The sequence below is a fragment of the Halichoerus grypus genome, chromosome 7 (genome assembly GCF_964656455.1).
Source record: "Halichoerus grypus chromosome 7, mHalGry1.hap1.1, whole genome shotgun sequence".
NCBI lineage: Eukaryota > Metazoa > Chordata > Mammalia > Carnivora > Phocidae > Halichoerus > Halichoerus grypus.
In genome coordinates this window covers 96,611,207-96,634,145 of record NC_135718.1, presented here as the reverse complement: position 1 = coordinate 96,634,145, position 22,939 = coordinate 96,611,207, and the positions used below count along the sequence as shown (strand labels likewise).

Sequence of the window (22,939 nt, the reverse complement as noted above, 5' to 3'; positions counted from 1 at the left end):
TCCATAAACTCGATGTCACTAAATTATTTTACATTTTAGGGAATAGTCATCCTTAACTCTGAATGCTCAAGTAAGATTTTTTTATTTGCAGTAGTTTGCATCAAAGCCGCAGATGGACACTAAATCATTTAATCTTTGAGCTTTAGTGTTTTTCTTTGAAACCAGGGAACAACTTTTTCCTTTGATATTTCAGCATCAAACTTTAAATTATTAAAGATTCTGAGAAATATAAATATACATCTTTCAAAAGAAAATGCAGATTAGTTTTATAACAGGTTACAAATTAAATTGAGGACCTCTGTTTCTGGCCAAGTTAGAAAAGAGGGGACTGAATTTATGCTCCTGCCTGAAACAACCAAACCCCAAAACCAAAACCAAACCAAAACAAAACAGATAAAATACTTGAAACTGTGGTTTTCAACACAATGAACCCAAGAAAACAAAAGACACTGATCCTTGAGAGATGGAAAACAAGCAAGGTGGACCTTATGATTGCCCCAGCTTACTGCTTTGAGAGAGCTTCTGGGTGGCGCTGCAGGGAGAGGGGACACAGGCAGAGCCCAGTGGATTTCCCGGGTTGAAGAAATAAAGCTGAAAATCTGGGGAGATCAAGGCAGCTAGAGTTCTTATAACAGAATCTATGAGAGTAGAGAGCGGCACAGGGAGAGAACTTCAGGTATCTTCAGTGGGTCCTCTTCTAGTGTTCAGCCGAGTACTGATCAGAGAATTCATGAAAAGAAATTACCCAGGGCCAGGAAAAGAATTATCCAAATGTATTAGAGATCCCAAAGGATCAACCTGCTTCCATGTAACTTAATTGTTGCCCAGAACAAAACCCAAGAATATTTAAAGCACTATAGAATTATCCAGTGCCCAACCGGTAAAATTCACAATGTCTGGCATCCAATCCAAGATTACCAGGAACGCAAAGAATTAGAAAAATATAAATCACAATGAAGAGAAAAAGCAATCAATTGAAACCAACTAAGAATTGACACAAATGATAAGATTAGCAGAGAAGTACATTAAGAAGTTATTATAGCTATATTCCATTATGTTCAGAAAGTTGAGACATGAAAAATATAAATAAAGACCCAAATCAACTTCTAGAAATGGAGACTACAATATCTGAGATTAAAAATACACTAGAAAAAAATACACTGGATAAGGATTAATGAAAGATTATATATGGCAAAATAAAAGATTAATGAATTTGAGGACATAGCAATAGAAACTATAGTTGACATTTGAATGACACAGAGATTACAGGTGCTGACCCCTTCAACTGTACTTTTATATGCTAGGATCAAACATTTCGAAATTGAAATTAAAAAGTGATATCACAATAACAAAGATATGAAATATTTAGGAATAAAACTAAAAGTGCACAAATATGTACACTGAAAACTACAGAACATTGCTGACATAAATTAAAGAAGACTTAAATAAATGGAGAGACATCTTGTTTATGAGTTGAAATACTCAATATTGTTAAGATGGCAACTATTCTTAAGTGGATCTACTGATTTAATTCAATTTCAATAAAAACCCAAGCAGGTTATTTATTTATTTATTTTTTGTAGATACTATCAAGCCGAGTCTAAAGTTCATATGAAAATGAAAAGAACCTAGGAGAGCCAAAACAATTTTGAAAAAGAACAAGGTTTACGTGAACACTTTCTGATTTAAAAACTTCTTATGAATTTACTGTAATTGAGATAGTGCGTCCTTCGCATCAAGATAGACAAATTAATCAAAGAAAAAGAATAGATTGTCCAGAAATAGATCCATGCATGACTTCTGACAAACATGTACAAGCAATTCAGTAGAGAAAGGACAGACTATTCAGCAAATGGTGCTGGGACAACTCAATATTCACATATGAAAAAATGAACTTTGATGTATACTTTGCATTGTATGAAAGAAGTTACTTGTGGTAGATATAAATGTAAAACTTAAAATATAAACCCCTTTAAGAAAACATAGAAGAAAATCCTTGTAACCTTAGGCCAGGCAAAGATTTCTTAGATATGACACCCAAAGTACAATGTATTAAAAAGAAAATGATAAACTGGATTTTATCATCAAAATTTAAAATGTCTGTTCTTTAAAATAAACTGTGAAAGAGGTTATTTAAAGAATGAAAAGATAAGCCACAGGCTTGGAAACCATATTTGTAGAACAGATATCAGATAAGGGACTTGTATCCAGACTGATTATATCCTGAAGTCTCAAAATTCATTAATAAGAAAATAACCCAATACGTGAGCAAGAGAGTTGAATCACCACTTCATTAGAGCACATGTAAAGATGCTTAACATCAGCGATCATTAAGGAAATGCAAATTAAGATCACAATGATACTACTGCATACCTATTAAAATGCTAAAAAGGGTGACCATGTAAGGTGTTAGCAACTGTAACTATTTCACTGTTGGTGCAAATGTAAAATGGTACAGCCACTTTAGAAAACAGTTTGGCAGTTAAAATAAAAAAGTTAAACCCGTACCTACCATTTGATATAGTCACTCCATTTCGAGGCTTTAACCAAGTGAAAAGAAAGTATTCCTATATCTAGACTTCCACAGAAATGTCTGTAGTAGCTGTATTTGTAACAACTCAAATGCCCATCAACAAGTAAATGGATGAACAAATTGTGGAAGAGCCATACGATGGGATACCACATAAAAAAAGAAGGACTGAACTATTGATACACACAACAACATGGGTCAATATCAAAATAATCACCTGAGGTACAGAAGCCAGACATACTGACTCCATTCATACAAAACTCTAGAAAATGCCCTGGGTGGTAGAGGGATTCTGAAGGGACTGGAGGAAACTTCTGAGGGTGTTGGATATGCTCACGGTCTTGATATAGGTCAAAATCGTACACTTTAACTAAGCATAGTTTATTGTATGACAATCATATCTTCCTAAGGCTTTTTTTTTTTAAGATTTTATTTATTTGAGAAAGAGAGACAGCAGGGGTGGGGTAGGGGCAGAGGGAGAGGGAGAAGCAGACACCCACTGAGCAGGGAGCCTAATGCAGGGCTCGATCCCAGGACCTCAATCCCAGGACCCTGGGATCATGACCTGAGCCGAAGGCAGACGCTCAACCGACTGAGCCACCCAGGCGCCCTCTTACTAAAGCTTTTTAAAAAATGCAATTAAAAATGTATGTCAATACTGTATTGGCTGTCCTTTGCCTCCCACTGGCTTCCTGGTGGTCACGTGGACTTCCCGTCCCTTATGTTCTTACAATTTGGTTGGAAATCTCTTGCATTCTTTGATGCTTCAAGTTGTAGATGTACAGATGGAGGTACTTACTGGATTTTCATAGGCATTGAAATGTTTTCACTGGAAAGCTTGGTGTTGTCAGGTCTCTGATACTATCTTTTTGAAACTAAATTAATTAGGATATGAAGGTTTTGTGAATACATTTCAGAAAGTTGAGAACTCCAGTAAAGGACAAATATGCCTCAGAAGGCCTGAGACCCTTACTGTCCACAAACAGCAACACTCCACCGTTGGAGCTGGAATTGTGCTCTGTCCTGGGGTCTTCTGAGTGTCTTCTGGGAGAAGTTAATACTGTACTGACAGTTCTGTTTTGTAGTTTCCCTTAAACACCAATGAAATCATTCCAAAAATGACAGTGCCAGGTAACCTAAGCAATCATGTTTTTGTAGGTCATGTCCCACATTTTTTTCCTACATTCTTTTTGAGTGACTACATTAGTAAAATGTACATAGATGTAATCATCTGCATGCAATACAATATTAAGTCCCTTGCTCTCTTTTGCTATTAATCATCACTGTTCTGAGCTTAGTGCTCCATACCCTATGGGCATGCAATTAATGAAGGCTGACTCACGACTTAGGCAGGAAACAGTGCATGCAGAAAAGAGCTGGCCTATCCAGGTTAAATATCTGCATATTAGCAATTTCAAGCATATAATATTTCAACATTTGGAACACTAAAATTTTACTGATTTTGATACAGAACCAGTATGTCTATAAGAAACATTCATGTGTATATATTTTTCTACTTCGTATGAAAGAAAATTCCTGATTCTAACTGATGATATTCTAACTATATTCAACTTAACAAATGGCATTCCTTATGAGTGAGCAGAATTAACTAGTGGAAGGAACACTGGAAAAGGAATTCCATAAATCTGGATTCTATTCTAAAAGATGTGTGGCCTTGCAGAAGTTTCATCACCTGTAGAATGAGAGCTGTTTGAATCATCTGATTTCTAAGACCCCACCCACTGTTAAATATCTGATTAGGACAGATCTTTAGAGAAGAATTCAGGTCAGTTTCTTATCCGGCATGTATGGTAGTCCCTGCCCTGCAATGAACTTTTCAGGGGTGCCACATGGGCCCTCAAGTTCCACTACCAATTACTTCTCAGTTTTCAAACTGAGGAATTTGAATTATTGATTTTGTTTGAGCACTGAGGAGATAATGAAGCCCAACGCAAGGGCTGGGTTCATCATCAATTCCCTAGTCCCCGAGACATTCTGACTGCCAGGACCAGCCACCTACGTCAGCATCACCACTCAGAATTGGCTGATTCCAGAAGGGAGTCTAATTACACCCACAAGGCCCCATGAGAATTTTGGCACCTTTTGATCCAAGATGTAATTGATGCCGAACTAATGATAAATAAGCTTATTCTTCCCCTTCTCTTGTCTTCTCTACTTTTAATTATAGCTGGAATATTCCAATGGATTTATTAGGAATTTTTAAAATTTTACATTAAAAAAAAAGAGATGTATTTGTGTTCTGGGGTATTCAGACAAATCTTTTACATTGCACATACTTTGTAGAAGAATTTCAAGCAGTAGCTAATGAGGAAATTGCGTTTGTCTCACTGGTGTGTTCCTCCCATCACTTTAGCTGTCTATACAGTGAATAGTATGAATCTTTAGCACTAGAACAATGATGGAAGTAGTTGGCACTACCTGACAGAGAAGACTTAGATTGACTTGTCTAAGCCTTATTTTTCTGCATTCTATGTAAGTAGACACACCACCGGTAACTCAAATTACCTTAAAGAGTAAAGTCTTCTCTAGCAGCTGACAATTGATGTCCCTTTGTCAACAAAGGAGAGACATTGCCAACATCTAGTTTATTTTATCCCCTGCTGGACTTTACCTTTGACTAATGATTATGGAGAGTTAAAAGTCGATTTTCTTACAGTTGTGAGGTAGTCTCCCATAATTCTTGCTTTTTTTGGTGGATGGGCTGTATGGGAAATCATCAATTCAAAAATGTTCACTGAATAACCTACATATTTCAGGCAAGCAGTCACATAAGTTGACTCGTTGGATAATCACTGAACTAAGCGTTTGTTTTACCCAAGTGTCTAGATTGGCAGCACACAGTGGGATATATGGAGGGAAATGCTCTGAAAAAGGACTTTTGTTGTGATAACATGGCTGACACTAATTCTCAACTTGTCTTACTGGCAACATAAAATGATGTTTCTTTTATTTGAATCAGAGTCTTTAATCTTATATTAAAATTAGTCACTGACCTTTGGAAGCAAATCTATCAAAATAGTGCTAATGTGTGGGCAGAGTAGGGACCAGGGTGAGGCAAGTAAGGCCCTTCCCTGAAATAAAAATTGAAGTAGGACCAAAAACCTCAGTAATTAAGATAAGTAACACGTTAAGAAAATGCTTGAAAAAACAAAACCAAACACCAAATCATTAAAAAAAATCCATGATGAATAAAAACATCAAAATTTTAATAAGGATAGGATCAATATTATTTGGATTTTTCCCCTTTGGTTTGAGCTTAGTAAATAATAACTCCACACAGTATCATTGCTGACAACATCTATATTTAAAATTTTGATATTTTGTTCATCATGGATTTTTTGCACTGATTTTTATTCTTTAAAATATTGCATTAAACTATTATTTATCTTGATTAACTTAGGTTTTTGGCACCCTCTTAAATGTTGTACCAGAGGTGTTCTCATGTTGCCCTTGTCCCTGCCCTGGCTTTCTACTTCGATGCCCAAGATGAGAGGTTGAAATTCCAAAGTCACATAGTCAATAAGTGGTAAAGTCTGGATTCAACATCAGGCCTCATCAGGCCTTCTGTTGAGAACTGTGCTTTTATACTTCCCAAAGCTGCTGTGCAGTCTAACAACTCTGGAGGAACCAACTTTGTTTCTTTCCAGACTGGAATGGTAATTCAGAGCTAACAATGTCAGAGATGAGATTAAAGTTTGATAAGGATCCAGGAATGAATTAAGGGCTACTTATCTCAAATGGGAGGAATGTTTAAAATTTTTGTTATTGTTGGACAGGATTCAGTCCTAAAAAGTCAAAAAAGGGAACTGGTAATGCAAAAAGGTATCATCTAAGGAGTAAGTTCTCAGAGAAGAACCTAGCTCTGTATAGCCTAATGATGGAACAATAACCTCTCTAACATAGTACTAGTGCTTTTCCTACATTTCCTCACCTGTGTATTTATGTGATGCAGTCAAGAGCTCTGGGACACAGAGGTAAGCCCTTGGAGGTGGAAGGGGTGCTTTTCCTCTGAGATAAGATAGAAGGTGTCAATGGATAAAAATAAGGGGAAAATGTTTACTTGCAGAAGCGAAGAGGAATATCAGGTATTTGCAGGTAGAACTAGTAAATTTAAAGCTGCTCCTGACTGCCGGCTTAGAAGTCGGTGAAGTAGGACGCTGGAACTACTGGTGGCAGGTGGGGGCGGGAAGAATGTAGAAGAGGACAAAGACAAGTGGACAATTTTGGAAGACTCTTTGTGGTAAGTGTGGTAAGTGTTATTCTAATTTTTTCACAAAAAATAAGACCACAAGATTATACTTCAGTGGGAACAAAACTGAGATTACATGGTGGAAAAGAATATGAACCTGAGATTTACTTAATTGAAACTTAGTTTTCAATAACTTTTATTGGATATTTCCTAAAGGGTGACTCTTCTCTTACATTAAGTATGCTGTTACATTTATATTATTAATATGTTGTTCATTCCAAATACCATCATAGCAAGATTGTTCATTTTTTTAAAAAGCTTACACAGAAGGAGAGTGAAAACAACATCAGAATTTGGGTGATACATGCTATGCTGGGAAAAAAAGAGGAAAGAACAAAATCACCTCTGTAAAATCATAGAGCATTTATCAATGGCAAACCCCAAGAAAGAAAGGCTGTCTGCCCAAAGTAAGGAGAAAAATTAATCAAATTGCTATGTGTCCTATGGAAGTTATTTTTAAAAACATTTCTTCCAACTTCTTCTCAAGGCAAACAGCCACAAACCTTGTAGAAATGAATTCTCTGGAGAAAACAGGCAGGAAAGAAAGAAAGAAAACCTATGAGCTCAGTGATGTACACCAGCTAATTCACCAAGGTAGCATGAAAGCTTAACTAGAAATTTGAATTCATAGATAACTCACTTTGATTTACTGGGGCCCGCAACAGAATTGGCTATGTTCTCTCTGCACCTTGGTTTAGCTTCTCCATCCCCTTCCTCCCAAATGTAGTCTTTTACAAATCTTGTAAATGGATCTGCCTTCCCTTTTTTGACTGAGCTTCCTGCTTTCATCTAGGGAATGTAATGTGGCCTTTGTGACAGCTGGTCACGTTACTAGCATCACCCCTCCATATTTCCTGTTCAGATTTCAGGGAAACCACAAACTCTGGAGAATCATAGCTTTGGTTTGGTTTGGTTTGGTTACAAAACTTCTTTTTCTTTTTTTTTAAGAAACTGTGAAACCACACAACGAGTCCATAGTCCCAAAGGCTGCCAAGTATCCCTGGTTGACCTAGTTAGTACTGTAGTGGAAATGGGGGAGGGGTGAAAGTTAAAGAACACAACTCTAATTAAAATATTCAGAAGACTTTCAAACATTTTAAACTGAATTCTTTGGAGTGAAAACAACTAAATACTTGGATGTGATAGAGAATATGTCAGAAATTATAACAATTTTTTCTTTAAATTTCAGATATCCCAATTGGAACTAAATTAAACTCAATGAATTGAATTTTATTAAGCTCTGCTAGTTCTTTTTACATTTGTTTGTAGTATTTTATTTTTAAAACAACCATGTAATCAATATTTCAGGAAACAATACATAAGAATTATTTGGTAAGATTTTTTATTGTTTCTTTTTTTTTTTAAAGATTTTATTTATTTTTTGACAGAGAGAGAGACAGCGAGAGAGGGAACACAAGCAGGGGGAGTGGGAGAGGGAGAAGCAGGTTTCCCGCTGAGCAAGGAGCCCGATGTGGGGCTCGATCCCAGGACCCTGGGATCATGAACTGAGCCGAAGGCAGACGCTTAACGACTGAGCCACCCAGGTGCCCCATTTTATTCTGTTTCTGATGTATATTTCTTAGTAACATGCTACACGGTTTTCCTTGCTAAGTTTCAGTACTTACCTAGTAAGCAAATCAATAGATTCATAGTTGAAAGATTTACACATAATTCCCAAATGAATTATTTTGTCTCTATTTAAAGTAGGCACCAAAATTAGTCTTTGGTTTATAATGAATCTTTCTTATTTTCCTTTCAGAGTCATGCAAAGCCAGGATCTCTTCTTTAACTGAACTTTAAAAACATTCCTGGCACTGTCAATATCAAAACAAATAGAAGTTCCATTCCTCAAAACTAACATGGAATTGAGTCGGCTATAAAAGTGATGTTGTCGCAACTTATTTCAACAAAGAGAAGTTCAAAAATTAAAAACATGTTTCTTCTGTCATGTGTCATACAAGAAAAAAATGGAAATAAGGGAAATCTCAGTGTGTTCCTAATTTAGATTCCTCTTCTTTACTATAAACATAACTTTCTCCAACAACGACACACAAATATGTTGTGCTATTCTTGAGTATTGAAGGAATTTCTTTTTTCAATTTTGATTCCCACCATTTGGACACTGCATTAAAAAGTAAAGTTTATATATATGAGTGATGATGAGGGTTGGGTCTACTATTTACATGGATGTTTCTCGAATAGGGTTTTGGTCCTAACTTGAAAACCAGAGCATCATGAAACATATTTCTTTGAGAAATTACAGTTTGGGATGTTAGCCTTAATGCCAAGTTTGTAGATATTTTGATCAATTCACAAACTATTAAATTACCTAGTTAACAATATTAGCAATTCCTAAATAATAAACTTATGGCTACCTATGTGTATATTCTGTATAAAATATTTTGTAATTTTAGCTATTAGATTTATGGAAATTCACAATGAAAATGAGTCAGGCACAGACTAAATCTATGTGAGCAAATCTACGTTTTTCGAATAACGGAGCCAAGTAAACAACTTATTTTCTAAAGACAAAATATCCAAGAATTCAACGTCATCATTTCTTGAGAGCAAGTCATGAACCTTTGTATATATGCGGCATTAAATTCAAAGAGCAGGAAGCTGAAGGTGTGTGGTCTGAAGACTGTAGGGTGTTGGCTTATTTTTTTCTTTATGGCTTCTTCACTCCATGACCTTTCACAAGGCAATTCTTTATCTCTTAGTTTGCTCATCTAACAATGGGTATAAAAGCACTTGCTACTCCACTGTTTAGCTTTATAGAGGCTTCCCGAACAATACTTCTGATGAGTAGGTCTTATTTTGCAGTCAATTATTTTGTTTTTATGTGTTTCTAATCTGCCTCCACCCAGGTTCTGAGACCTCAATTTCACTGATGATAAAATAAAGAAACTGGAACTCTTAACAGATGCTACACCATAAATTCTTATGGGCTTCAGCCAAATGTATTGCAAGCTTTATGGCTGCTTATGAGGGTTAATAAGATCTATGAAAGGATCTTGGGAGGAGACAGCAGGTTAAAATGGTCACACAAGTAATCCACATGCTGGACTCACAAGAGGCACTAGAATTACCTGTGAGTTTACTTAAAATGCAGATTATAAGACTTTCTGGTACATACTAATAAATCAGAAGTCCTAGGGCAGAGATTGGGAATCTGCATTCTTAAACAATCTCAAGATTGGTGGGGGGAGGCGAATCTTATTTAAAAATTTTATATCTCAGACTTTCTTTATACAATGGGGCATGGAGAGCAAGCTTGAGCCATATGTCAGAGCTGAAATCAGGATGGCTGCAGTCATTCACTGTTACTATTCTCAGCTTCTTCCTTCCCCTAGTTAGACAGCTAGTTTATAGTTCTCATTGAGATACCCAACTAAAATCCTTTGTAAGGGATGGTAGGCAATTCATTATTGGGGTGATGCTATCCAGAATATAACAAATAACATATATTGAGCCCCATAAAAAGGATTGGGATTGAAAGGGAAAAATTTTCACACTCAGGTAGGAATTCATCTGGTATTTGGCATTTTTGAGACTAGAAGATTCTTCTCCCTCCTGTTCAGACATTCATTGTCAGGGCATTTCTTGAAAACCTTTGGGAGGGAGATGAATTTTCTAGACCATAGCTGCCAGATTCCTCATGGCAATTACATCCATACCCCATTCTCTCTGCACTACTATCTGTGGAGAAACTTAGAGATCTGTAGAGAAGTCTAGAAGGTTGTGGGAAAGCAATGGAAGACTTTAAATCAACTTTGCAGTAGGATCTCAACTACCCCAGAGTTGATTAATTTATTTTTAAATTTGTCAATTCATTCAACAAATATTTGAGAACAGATATGCATTGAAGGAGCACACACTCAGAGTGAGAATACTCACAGTGATAATAAGCAAAGCACTTTCTAAGTCTCACTCTCAGATTCTTCAGGTATTTTAAGAGAATCATGATTATGTCTACTTTACAGGGTAGATGTAAGGATGAAATGATATTTGGGGTGAAGCATTTTGTAAATTCTAATGCCTGAGCAAGCATTCTTATTTCCATATGCAAGACTCTGCTATAGAGGTTATAAGAATGCAAGGATGTTGAAGACATGCTTTTTTCCCCTCCGAATAATTGCAGTGTCATAGGGTGTTGACATCTACATGAGCAGCTGTAGTGTGAATGTCATGTGAGTGGATGAAATGCTAAAGAAATTGCGAAGGATTTTGCCTGGGATCATCAGGAAAGTTTTGTTGCAGTGCATGATAGCATATCATTTGAGCTTCAAAGTGTGGTTAAGATCTCAAATGACAAAGTAGACGGGCATTTCTGGGAAAGGGAAGGACATGAAGAATAATAATGTAGACCTTAAAGAATGGAAGATGTGCTTGGGAAATGATACACTTTGCCCCCAAGTCCATCTCTATCTTGGGACCATACCCTTACATGTGGCAGTATGGTAAGCAGCTATAAAAGTAGAGTAGCTAGAGTCAACCAGACATACTTGTTGCCTTTCTTGAGACTCAAAGAAATCTAAAGCCCGTGTGCCTCTAAAAGTGGAGATTGCTCTCCAAGATGCTGCTATCAGGGCAACTTTAGAACAATATAAAAAAGTTCATGTCAATGCTAAAATATTTCATAGTAATATGTATACAGGGATGGAGCATGAATAGATACAGTAGGCTTTTGTTAAATTTCTCTTCTTAGCCTATTAAAATAAAAATTGTTTGAATTTTCACAAGCTTTCTCTTCATACCAATGATCAACTAATATTTTCACTTGTTGGCATGCTTAATCAAGATATAAGTTCTTGTCTAAATAATTAATAACTCCTTTGACAAAAGGTTTATGGAGACATTTATCTTAACTTGTTAATTACTACTACATACATCATCTTCTATGCAAAATATTGTTGTAAAATATTCAAGATATTGTTTATATTATATAAACATTTGCATTTAAAAACCTGAAATAACCTGCTAGTTAAGAGCATGAACTCTGGAGTCAAACAGCCTGAGTTTGTAAACCAGCTCTGATATTCAGTAGTCTTCTGATCTCAAGCCAGTTATCAACCTCTCTGTGTCAGTCACCATATGCAAAGTACAGCTAATAGTACCCATCTTATACAGCTGCTGTAAAGACTAGCAAGGCCTGATATGTAGAAAATTCTGAATAGATTGTGGCTAATATTATGAAGTCCAAATATTTTAAATCAAATTGACTCTTATCTAAAGGTTTAAAGAGGGTTTTATAGCCTCATAACAATGTTAATAAAAATATATTAAACCAAATAACTTTTTAAATTAAGTTATAAAAACTAATAATTTTACTTAATTTATATTTTTATTACTTACAAAATAAAAGTAATATATTTTATAATAAATAGCATAATAAAACATATATAATATATACAATTTATATAATTATATTATACAATATAGATAGTATGAATAGATATAGTGATATTATAATAAATATATAATAAATATAACATAAAAATAAACAATATAAATATATGCCAATATTACATTAGTTATATAATTACATTAATAGTATTATAAAATAATATGTAATATATAATTATAACTTATTAAAATAAATTATTTTTCTCAATTGTATTCTTTAGAATTCGGGAAGCATTTTTTGGCATGAAATACTCTTTAGATAAAGAATTAAACTTGGAATTCAGCTTTCCTATGCCTGTCAATTTACATATATAAATAGCTGTTTACTGAATAAGGGTTTTGACTTTGAATTTTCAACACAAAGATTTCTGCCTTTAAGTCTTAAAGAGATAGTAATTACAAAATATATGAACATATAATTCATTTTGATGGTTCTCCAAAGTAAAGCATTTATATTAATAATTTATGTAAACTCTTCAATAGATATCTATTTGGAACCTGCAAGGAGATTCTGTAACATAGAAGTCCTCAAACTTCAGAATCACCAGAAGCCTCATTAAAGCACAGACTGCTGGGCTTCATCCCCAGATCTCTGATTCAGAAGGTCTGGGTACCGGGTGAGAATTTGTCTTTCTAACAGGTTTTCTGGTTATGCTGATGATGCTCGTCAAAGAGCCACACTTCGAAAACCACTGCTATAATTCATTACGAGAATTTAAAATGTTGATTCTTCTTGCCTAATATGAATAAAATTTATTAAGAAATCTGTTATATATTTCTCTCTTCTTCAAATCATGGATCAAATATTTATGTGTGTTTTTTCTTTTGTCTTTCTTTTTTTTCCTTTTAGATTTTTTTCTCTGAATATAGTTGACACACAATGTTACATTAGTTTTAGGTGTACAACATAGTGATTCAACTTCTCTGTATATTATGTTCTTGAATTCCAAAAGGCAAATAAAATCCAGGAAAGTCTATTTCTCAGAAAACTATTCCTGGATCCCATGACTGACTTTTTTTTTTCCCACTTTAGATATGTTCTATTAAGACCTCTTGTATTTTATTTCTCCTCCTCACCATACTTTATTTTAATGATGATGACAATCTTCCTTTATGTGATTTTAGGATTTTGTTTTGCCTGGGTAAGTCCTAAAAAAAATATTTCCTTGTATCTACCTGCACATTGTCTTGTAATCTATAATTACATTGAATCACCATTTAAAAGAGCAATTTCTGGAATGTGACACTTTGGAAATAATCCTTAATTGCAGAAAATGTTGCTTATCCAGCATAGTATGCATTAATCTCATGGAGGAAAAAGGGCAAAAGAGAATGAAAATATGTGCAGTCTGAGTAAACATCAGAAGTATCCAAACACACACACAAAAAACCGCAGACATTATTTAGGAAAAATAAAAAGATGTGGCAAATAGATAATGAGAAATTGCCAATTTTCCTGTTTCAGCAAACATTGCTACCAGGAGCTTTCCCTGCTTATGTTGACACCAAATATACCTGAGGTCAGTGCCTTTTTTTTTGAGGCAAGTGCTCCATTCAAATAGCAGGGCTTGAATTGCCTTCCATAATTTTGCTCTGATGGCCAAATATGCTCTACATCAATTCAAATTTCTAAATCACCTTCTTCCATCCCCCTCTTCCTGCTTTCTTCCTTCATCTTGTTCATGTCCATTTGATTCTGCATCACATCTAGTTTTGAAGCTGAATCCTCTAGAGACATGACTATTCCCTTCCCCTCCTGTGACTGAACAAGAGTGAGCAATGAGTCCTGCAAGGTTTCTCATTACTGCCCTGTCTCTCCATGCCCTCCCATTTTTGTAGTCTCATCTCCATTTGGAAAAAAGAGCATGGTTTAGTACAGAGAGCATGGCATTAAAATGAATCTGTAGGCTCCAGTCCATCTATTACCTGCAAGACCTTTATCTGCAAATTTAGGTTCCTTATCAATTTGGGGGTCATTATATTTGATGATTTCATAAGACAGTAGTGAGAATCAAATTAGACTATCTAGGTAAAGGCTCTTTAAGCATAACCTACATGTCAGGGCCAGGACTAGGGTGAAGCAAATGAGTTGCCCAGGTGCAAAGTTGAAGGAGGCGCTCACTCTCAGAGTTGTGCCAATGCAGGGTGTGAAGGCTGCCTTCAATTTTCCCCCCTTAACTGTTGTCACAGGCAACTCAGCTGTGCCCAAAGGGTTAAAATCAGAGTGAATGACTGACATTAAGTAGATTCAATACTATTCTTTCTCCCAGGGGAGATGCACTTTAACAGAGACAGGAGTTTAGGGATTAAAGGAAAAGAAATAAAGTTCCTAGCTGGTGAAAGAACCCTCAAAATTTTGCAATAGATTTATGGCGACCTACTCTACCCAGGAATGAGGCTGGTCCTGGGTTTCAAGGACACTGACTTAAGAGTACTAGCAGGGAGGAAGCTTGTTCATTTAAAAAGAATTTGCATCGACTGAGCTCCTTCTCAGAACAATCTTTCCACTTGGGTCCTCAAAAGAATTTAGAAGAATTTTACTATATTTAATTCAGAACCCACATTAAAAACAAACAAGCAAAACCCACACATAATTAGAGCAGGAAGCCCTCTTTCTGCCTTATACTAGAAACTGTTATGCTTCACAAGCAGATTGAAGGAAAATTTCTCCCTGCCTCAACATAACATTAAGACAAAGATTACTACATAGTGACAAAGCTAAATCATTGCAGGAGGATAGAGTTCCTTGCTCACTAATGATTATCATCTGCCAAGAACTAGCATGCTATTAATACTTGCAAAGTTCTCTGGACTAGAAATCCATTACTAGCAAAAGTACAAGTCCATTTTTATTCTAGGTAATTAATCTAATTTGACTTTCTCCTGATTGCTGCTTAGCAGAAATGGATGCTGACTCCCTTCTCTGTAAAGAACAAGCAGATCTTTAGAACAAGTAGATCTTAAAGCATAGTTCTCTCTCTCTATCATACACTCTCTATGTTCTGAGTTCTCCAAGTGCAGAAACTTGTCCAGGACTATGATTATTAGCAGAAAAGATACCCAGTACCTGATGGCTGTAATGTAAGAAAGGAGGTGGGCCTGGGGAAAAGGGCTGAGGAGAAACCTATGAACAGATTCCCAACCCCAAATGAAAACAAAAAGTAAACCCCACACATTCATGGTGATTTTCCAGAGAATATAGAACTGGGGCCCATCAGCCTTCAACCTTCATATGTTGCTTCCTTCAAAGAGAGCTGAAAAAGCATTTATCTCACAATAAATAAGATGGCTCTTAAAGAAGGAAGTTCAAAAGGGTTGATTTCAGTGCTTTATTCAACCTCTAAAGATGCCTCAGGCAAAGAAACTACATGTATGAAAATGCTTTCCAGGTTCCAGTCAGCCCACTCTTCTACTGAAAGTGAATTTAAACTGGAAAAATCAGAGACTGCAGAAAAGTGAGGGAACGGTTTAATACACATCCGTTACCAAAGCAATCAGTGGAGAATTCTGGAAATATATGTGACATATATTATAGATATTTCTGGATTACATTGATTTTACTCTCTAGTCTGATTATTTGATCCTACTTCTGGGTCTGATTATATTTTTCTATTCTGAAGTTAAGTTGTTCTAAGCTATACGTGTCAATTAAAGAAAAATGAGAAGGTAGAGGTAAGTGGAAAATAAAATCACTGAGAAACTTCCCACCCAAAGATAGCCTCTGCTAAAATGAACACTTTTTATATAAATATTTCCTTCCAGACTTTTGTGCATACTTATATATACACACGCTTATGTTAAAAAATTTTTTAACTTGTGTTTTCACTTTCATGAGCATCTTTCCATGTAAATAAGCTTTAATATATTATTCTTATTCACTGCATTATGTTGCACTGTGTATCAACCAATGATTGACAGGTGTAGGGGTATTAATATCTCAGCTCTTTCACTTCAAGGCAATGATTCTGAGGTTGTGTTTTGTACTGTTTGTTTTTTGTTTTTTGTTTTTTTTTTGGTGTTGTCCCACTGGATTTAGAACCATTTGCTCACTGTGGTTGCTGGTTTAAAATGCATGCTTTATTGACTGCCTTGCCTTCCCTGGTCACTTCTATCACTCTCCTGTGTTCCTTACACTTTCCAATACACTGCTTGCACTTGAATCCTTGGCTCAGTGTCTGCTTCTGGGATTGCCCAAACTGAGACACCTGTTACAGTCTCTTCACCAGCAGAGATTCTGAAAGCATGGCCTCTGTGTTGTTGCAGAGGTAATATGGGAATTCTTCAAGTAGCAAACAGGAACACTCTTCTTACTTCACATCAATATAACATTTGGTGCATTCACAGAAAAGCAGAGCACTTAACACCATATTTATTTTTCATATGGAAAAACTGTAGGTTCTGAGGTTAAGCAAATATTGTACAAGGTCATGCAGCTAGCTGGAAGAAGAGCCAGTACCAGATCTGTTTGTTTGTTTTCTGGAAAATTGTATCTTTACTAAGTAGCAGTTATGTGTCAAAAGTGAGGTTGACTTGGGACAAATACGAATTACTTTTAGGAAGCCTAACCCTTGAAATACGGTCTATTCAGAGTATTTTAAAAGCACAGTTATTTGCTTAATAAGTATGTTTCATTCCTGGCTCTAATCTCTATTTTTCATCCTCTTTCTGTCACTTCTACAGTACCGGTTTCACTTCCTTTGTCACCTGAGGGTGAACTGTCTCTACCGGGCACTCTAGGGGGTCATAAACTCACAAGTGCCATTTAGCTGAACCTTAGTAGGTTGGACTCACGGGGGAGACTGATGTACATAAATAGTTATAGTTCAAGGCAGTGTGTGGTAAGCACTCTAAGAGAGGTGGAAAGTCCTCTGGGAGGACAGAGGAAGGAAAGATAAATTCTGGCAAAGGGGAGCAGAGAAGGCTTGATGGAACAGGTGGCCTTTAAGCTGGATCTGGAAGGATGGGTAGGATTTCAACAGGCGGATGTCAGGGTAGGGAGGGGTGAGGAGAAAGGAGCAGCATGAGCAAAGAAAAATGCAATACGGGTTCAGAGAATGTCGAGTGGAGTGGGGTAACGGGCTCACAGAGCACATCGTTAGAGATGGAAGAGATGTGTTTAACATTATATGGCGAAGACCTCTCCCTTCAATGCCTGGGAGTTACCATTTTATTTGGTGAGCAACAGATCTGTGAGCAGGGAAGTGTCATAATTAAATCTATATTTCAAGAATATTTGTCTGAAGACACAGTTTTTTATTAGACGTGATTAATTGTGTTGTACTCAGTCTTCTTTTACTATAGAATAAAATTCACATAGAATAATATCAGAGTCCTTTACATGATTCTGACACTGTATAGTATCTGGCCTTTGCCTGCTTTTCCACCTCAAATTGTTCCACTGACATTTGCACACTAAGCTCTGAGCACATTTGCTTCTAGAAGTTCCTAGAAAACACCTGCTTCTGTTTGTCCCTGGCCCAGGGATTCTGCATTGCTTCATTTTCCAGCTTTCACATAACTGGCTTCTTCCCCCTCCCCACCTTTATTGAGACATAACTGACATACATCATTGTATAAATGTAAGGCATCCAGGATAATGGTTTGACTTATGTATATTGTGAAGTGGCTACCCCAATAACTTTAGTGAGCATCCATCATCTCATGTAGATCCAATAAAAAGGGAAAGAAAAGAAAGAAAGAAGATTTCTCAAAGAAAATCTCCTTGTCCACCCAATCTAAAACAACATTCATGCGATTTTCTACATAGAAGCTAACAAAATTATTTATGATTTATTTGTTTAATTTTTCACTCTCTGCCACTGTAAGTGGCTCATGAAGGCATGGATCATCCAGTCATGGTCTTCGGGGTACCCCTAGAGCTCGGCAGAGTGACTAACACATGCAAGAAGCTAAAAAAATATTTGTTGAATGAATAAATTGAATGAAGTAGGATTAATATTGTTAGAAAACTGGAAAGACATTACATTGCTTAGAGATATACCTAAATAAGGTATTCAGCCTCAGATTATGGAGGTTTGTATCGAGGACTCCGGAACATTCTGGTTCAAGTGTGTAGAATATCTTACAACTTTGGCCCTCCTTATTCATGTTAGTCAATGCGTCATTTCTAGGTGGAATTTCCTTTCAATACATTTGTTCCTTCTTCCCCACATTTCCCACCTCCAACATTTTCTGGCCATTATTTCAGCTAAGTGCTAGGCTTGGTAATTTTCCTAATGATCTGGAAATGGATTGTTCTTTTGCAGATGGCCATGGATTGAGTTGCCCAAGACCCGGTCATAAGTCATGACTTGCTGAAAAGAAAGGGAGTTTTTTGAAGTGGAAGGGGCCTTTGGAGGTCATCCAGCAGCTTTTGAAACAGCTCCAGCAGCCAAACTAGTAGGTCCAGTACCTTCCCTGGCAATCTGGTTTCCTGATTTACTACGAGGTATGGAGCTGTTTATGATGCTTTTGATAGAAAATAAATGACTCTTAATTCTACCGCAAGATGAAGTTCATATTTGAAATGTTTGAATAGGTTTTTCAGACCATGGTTCTACAATTGGCTATAAAATTTTACAGTCTTGTTTCAAGGATATAAAAATCTGTGATTGGAGCCTCTACTCCAGGCTACAACTGGAAGAATTATAAAGGCTGAGGTTACAGCTGAGAGACACTCCTTCCTGGCTTTGGAATAAAAGATGCATAGAACTAAAGAATCAATGTATAAAGGTAGATAGGACTGATTTGAGACTACTTCTAAAATTAAGTTTCACCTGGACGGTGAGTAAAAGAATACTAATTAACAAATTCTATGATTTCTAGAGTGAAATGCAATCAGAACTGTAAGACACAGTTTGTTCTTAAACTGAGTTCATGTGGAAAGAGATTATTAGTTTTAAAATTATTTTGACTGTGCTAATGGACACAATGAGATACCACCATAATAGTGGCCTTTTGGATATTTGGAAAGAAGCTCTACCTTTGTTCATCATGTGGAACTTCTTTCTCTTCAAACATATGATTTCTTGCCATAGTTCCACGAACATAATACAATTCATCCTCACCACTTCAATGTTAGAATAAGCCAAAGAACATATCTATATGAATTGTCCAGGGTTATGCAGAAGGTCAGCATCCATGGTTCTAAATGGAAGTTAAAAGTTCGCATTTCCTAGAGCTGTGCTATTAAAGTGGCTTCTCATATAGCTAAACATCATTTATCTGACATCTTTGAACACAGTCAAGAGCTGGAAACCAAGTCAAAATGATCTCTGGATAACAAAAACATATGGCACAAAATTCATGCACAAAATCTTCCATAATTTTTAGAAGACCGTCCTCTACCTCTACCATCTTCCCCACCAGCTTGTGTACTTTTATTTCATACTTAACTTTAAGAAGCTCTGTTATTTGGTTCACTGTTGCTAATAAGGCAAATTCACCATGGTTAAGTGTAAGGAATAAGAAACCACAGCATTGGAGTGTCTGGGTGACTCAGTTGGTTAAGTGTCTGACTCTTGGTTTCAGCTTGGGTCATGATCTCAGCGTCCTAGGATCGAGCCCTGTGTGGGGCTCTGTGCCCAGTGGGGAGTCTGCTTCCCCTCTCTCTCTCCCTCTGCCCCTCTCCCCACTTGTGCACTCTCTCTCTAAAATAAATAAATAAATCTTAAAAAAAAAAAGAAGCCACAGCACTTTAGTGAGGAAAAAGCATAGTGTTCTTATGTGATTCAGCACACAGCATACAGATGAGAAATCTCAGCCTCATAAAGATGACATGACTTAATTATAAAGCATTTGGAACAGTACATGGCACAGAGCAAGCACTCTATAGCTGCTTATTAAATTAATATAAATAAATGTGTATCTTAATAAAAAAATGAGGGCCTAGAGGACAATTGATGTTCTCTAGGATGAGTTTCATCACTAGTACATCATGTTTAATAGTGCAGGAAAATAAACACCATTTTTTAAAATATTTCCATCAGAAAAAAATATTTAAACTAAAAAAAAAATAGCAGTTAAAATGGTACATTTTAATTATTTTCAAAACTCACATAGGTGGAACTCCAACATTGGACGTCATCTGACAAATAGGGTTTCTTGAAGTCTTTCTATTCTTGATTTATTCCTTGATTTAATGCTTAACAAGGAGTCTATCAAAATTCTGAAATGTGACAGAAACTACTTTCTAGCAACAGCATTAGAGTTGGAGTCAATTTGTCACGTGAAAGAAAGAGCTCAGGGCAGAATGGGGACCAAGGTTCTGGCCCTAACAGGGATCTTGATCCTAAAGCACAACTCTGCCTACCATCATAGGCTTATGTGCCTTCAAACTGTTGTCACCTTTAGGCCCTCTCCTGCTTTCCACTGCAGAGACAAGTACTTTGAAGGCACAGGTCCTCTCCCTGCCCTTTATACCCTGGTGCTATAGGGGAGAAATCTGCTCCCCCTGGCCCTTCGCCTGGAATATCTCCATCCCACTCCTTGGATTCCTGATGGAATTCTAGGTTTTCATCAAGACCCATCTCAAATGCTACCTCCTCTGTGACCCTTCTCCTCCTTGAGTGCTCCACATGTACCACAGGACGTGGTGGGAGGTTTCTTTGCGCCCCACCATCACTCGGCTCCTACCTCCACTGTGACATGTGTCTTAGTGTCCTCCACAGGGAAGCAGCAAAGCATGGTGGCCATGAGCTCAGGCCTGGAACCTGCACACATAGAGGCCTGAGCCCTGTTTCCACTAGTTGTATGTTGACAGACCTTGGACATGTCCTCCTTGCTGAGTCTCAGTATCCCGATTTGAAAACCCAGCATAGATACACTACTTAGTTCATAGGATTGAGTGAGGATTACATGAGATAACGAACAAAAAATCAACCACATGTCATATGGACACTTCTCAGTGAGTGTCGGTTAGCCCTGTTACTATTACGAACTTAAGTCATGTATGTGTCTTTTTTCACTAGATTGTGAGCATCGTCAGTGACTCCTCAATAGTGACAAGCCCTGCCCTGGTACACACGAGGTTCTTAGTGCTTGTCAATGAATATATGTGATTGCTTTCAGTGTCATATGTGATTTTCCAGGACTGTGAAGCGCTTACACTACCCTAGTGGCCAGACCACTCTTCTTCCTTGCCCTTGTTTGCCCTGCAGTGGCCTGCCTTCTGCCTCTTGTCCCAGCATAATTATTAATAGCACCCCCTGAGAAGTGTCTGGTTTAGACAATAAATTTTATGGTCACCCTAGTTTTGAGAGGTGCCTCATCAGTTTTATTCCCAGAAATCAAGTTCCTTGCTGTGCAAAACACATGCTACTTTTTTTATTTTACATTTTTAAAAATTTTATTATGTTATGTTAATCACCATACATTACATCATTAGTTTTTGATGTAGTGTTCCATGATTCATTGTTTGCGTATAACACCCAGTGCTCCATTCAGTACGTACCCTCTGTAATACCCATCACCAGGCTAACCCATCCCTCCACCCCCCTCCCCTCTAGAACCCTCAGTTTGTTTCTCAGAGTCCATAGTCTCTCATGGTTCATCTCCCCCTCCGATTCCCCCCCTTCATTTTTCCCTTCCTACTATCTTCTTCTTTTTTTTTTTTAACATATAATGTATTATTTGTTTCAGAGGTACATGTCTGTGACATGCTACTTTTTTTAAAAAAGATTTTATTTATTTATTTGCGAGAGAGAGAGTGAGAGAGTACAGGAGCAGGGGCAGAGGGAGAGGAAGAGGGAGAAGCAGGTTTCCCGCTGAGCAGGGATCCCAATGTGGAGCTCGATCCCAGGACCCTGGGATCATGACCTGAGCCAAAGGCAGACACTTAATGACTGAGCCATCCAGGAGTCCCCACATGCGACTTTTGACATTATGGGGAGCAGTCAATCAGTTGCTGTATGGGGTTGAATTCCTTCATACAGAGAAAATGTTCAATAAAGAGCTGATAAAAGAATAAAGGGATGAAAATTGGGTCATTATTTTCCTTTTTTGGGGGAAATAAAACAGGGTAGAATATTGGATATGAGTCTAGGAAGATAGGAATATTGGCCCAAGAAATTCTTTCTGCCATTTAGGATTAGAGGTGGGATAACCCTATGTGGGTAGAACTTTAGAGAATTTAATAATAAAAACAAGATATAAAGGCAAGACCCAAGAAAAACCCATGTTAAGGGTATATATGCTCTTTGGCCTCATATCTACTTGTGAATAATATTTTCAGGGAATGCGACAGTGAAATAAAAAAAACCTAGTTCAGAGTTTTCTGTTTATTTGTTTGTTTAATACTAGGCAGTGTGGTTCACTGACCTAGCCCTTAGAAAAATGGTGAAGTAGTTGCTTTCTTCATTAATCCTCAGGCTCCTTTCCTTAATTTATTTTGTTCTCTCGGTGTTGTGCCCTCAGACCCTCCCTGTGTACTCTCTCTCCGTTGTCCCCCTCCCCCTGTGCACCTGTATGCTGGCCTTGGCAACCCAGAAGTCTTTGGTCAATCTTCAAATACCCCAGCAGTGTTTTTCTTTCCAAGTCATTTTCCAAATTATGGAATGGAAGGTGTTATTTCCTATTAAGGGAATTTCAGGCACCAGAAAACCCACTGGGAAGAAAGGCAATCTGAGGATGAGGATAGCGTCCTGGAACATGTCTGGAGGCAGCATATTGAGTAGATGGAAAGCAAGGGCTTTGGAGTCAGGCCGAGTTGGGTCTGAATTCTGGCTCCTTGCTAT

The 22,939-nt window shown here is 37.0% G+C and overlaps 1 protein-coding gene across 4 annotated transcripts in view; it reads right to left on the bottom strand.

Moving 5' to 3' along the window:
• Positions 1-22,939, bottom strand: part of GREM2 (gremlin 2, DAN family BMP antagonist) — a 108,095-nt gene that overhangs the window by 69,863 nt on the left and 15,293 nt on the right. The gene's annotated exons all lie outside the window — the stretch shown is intronic.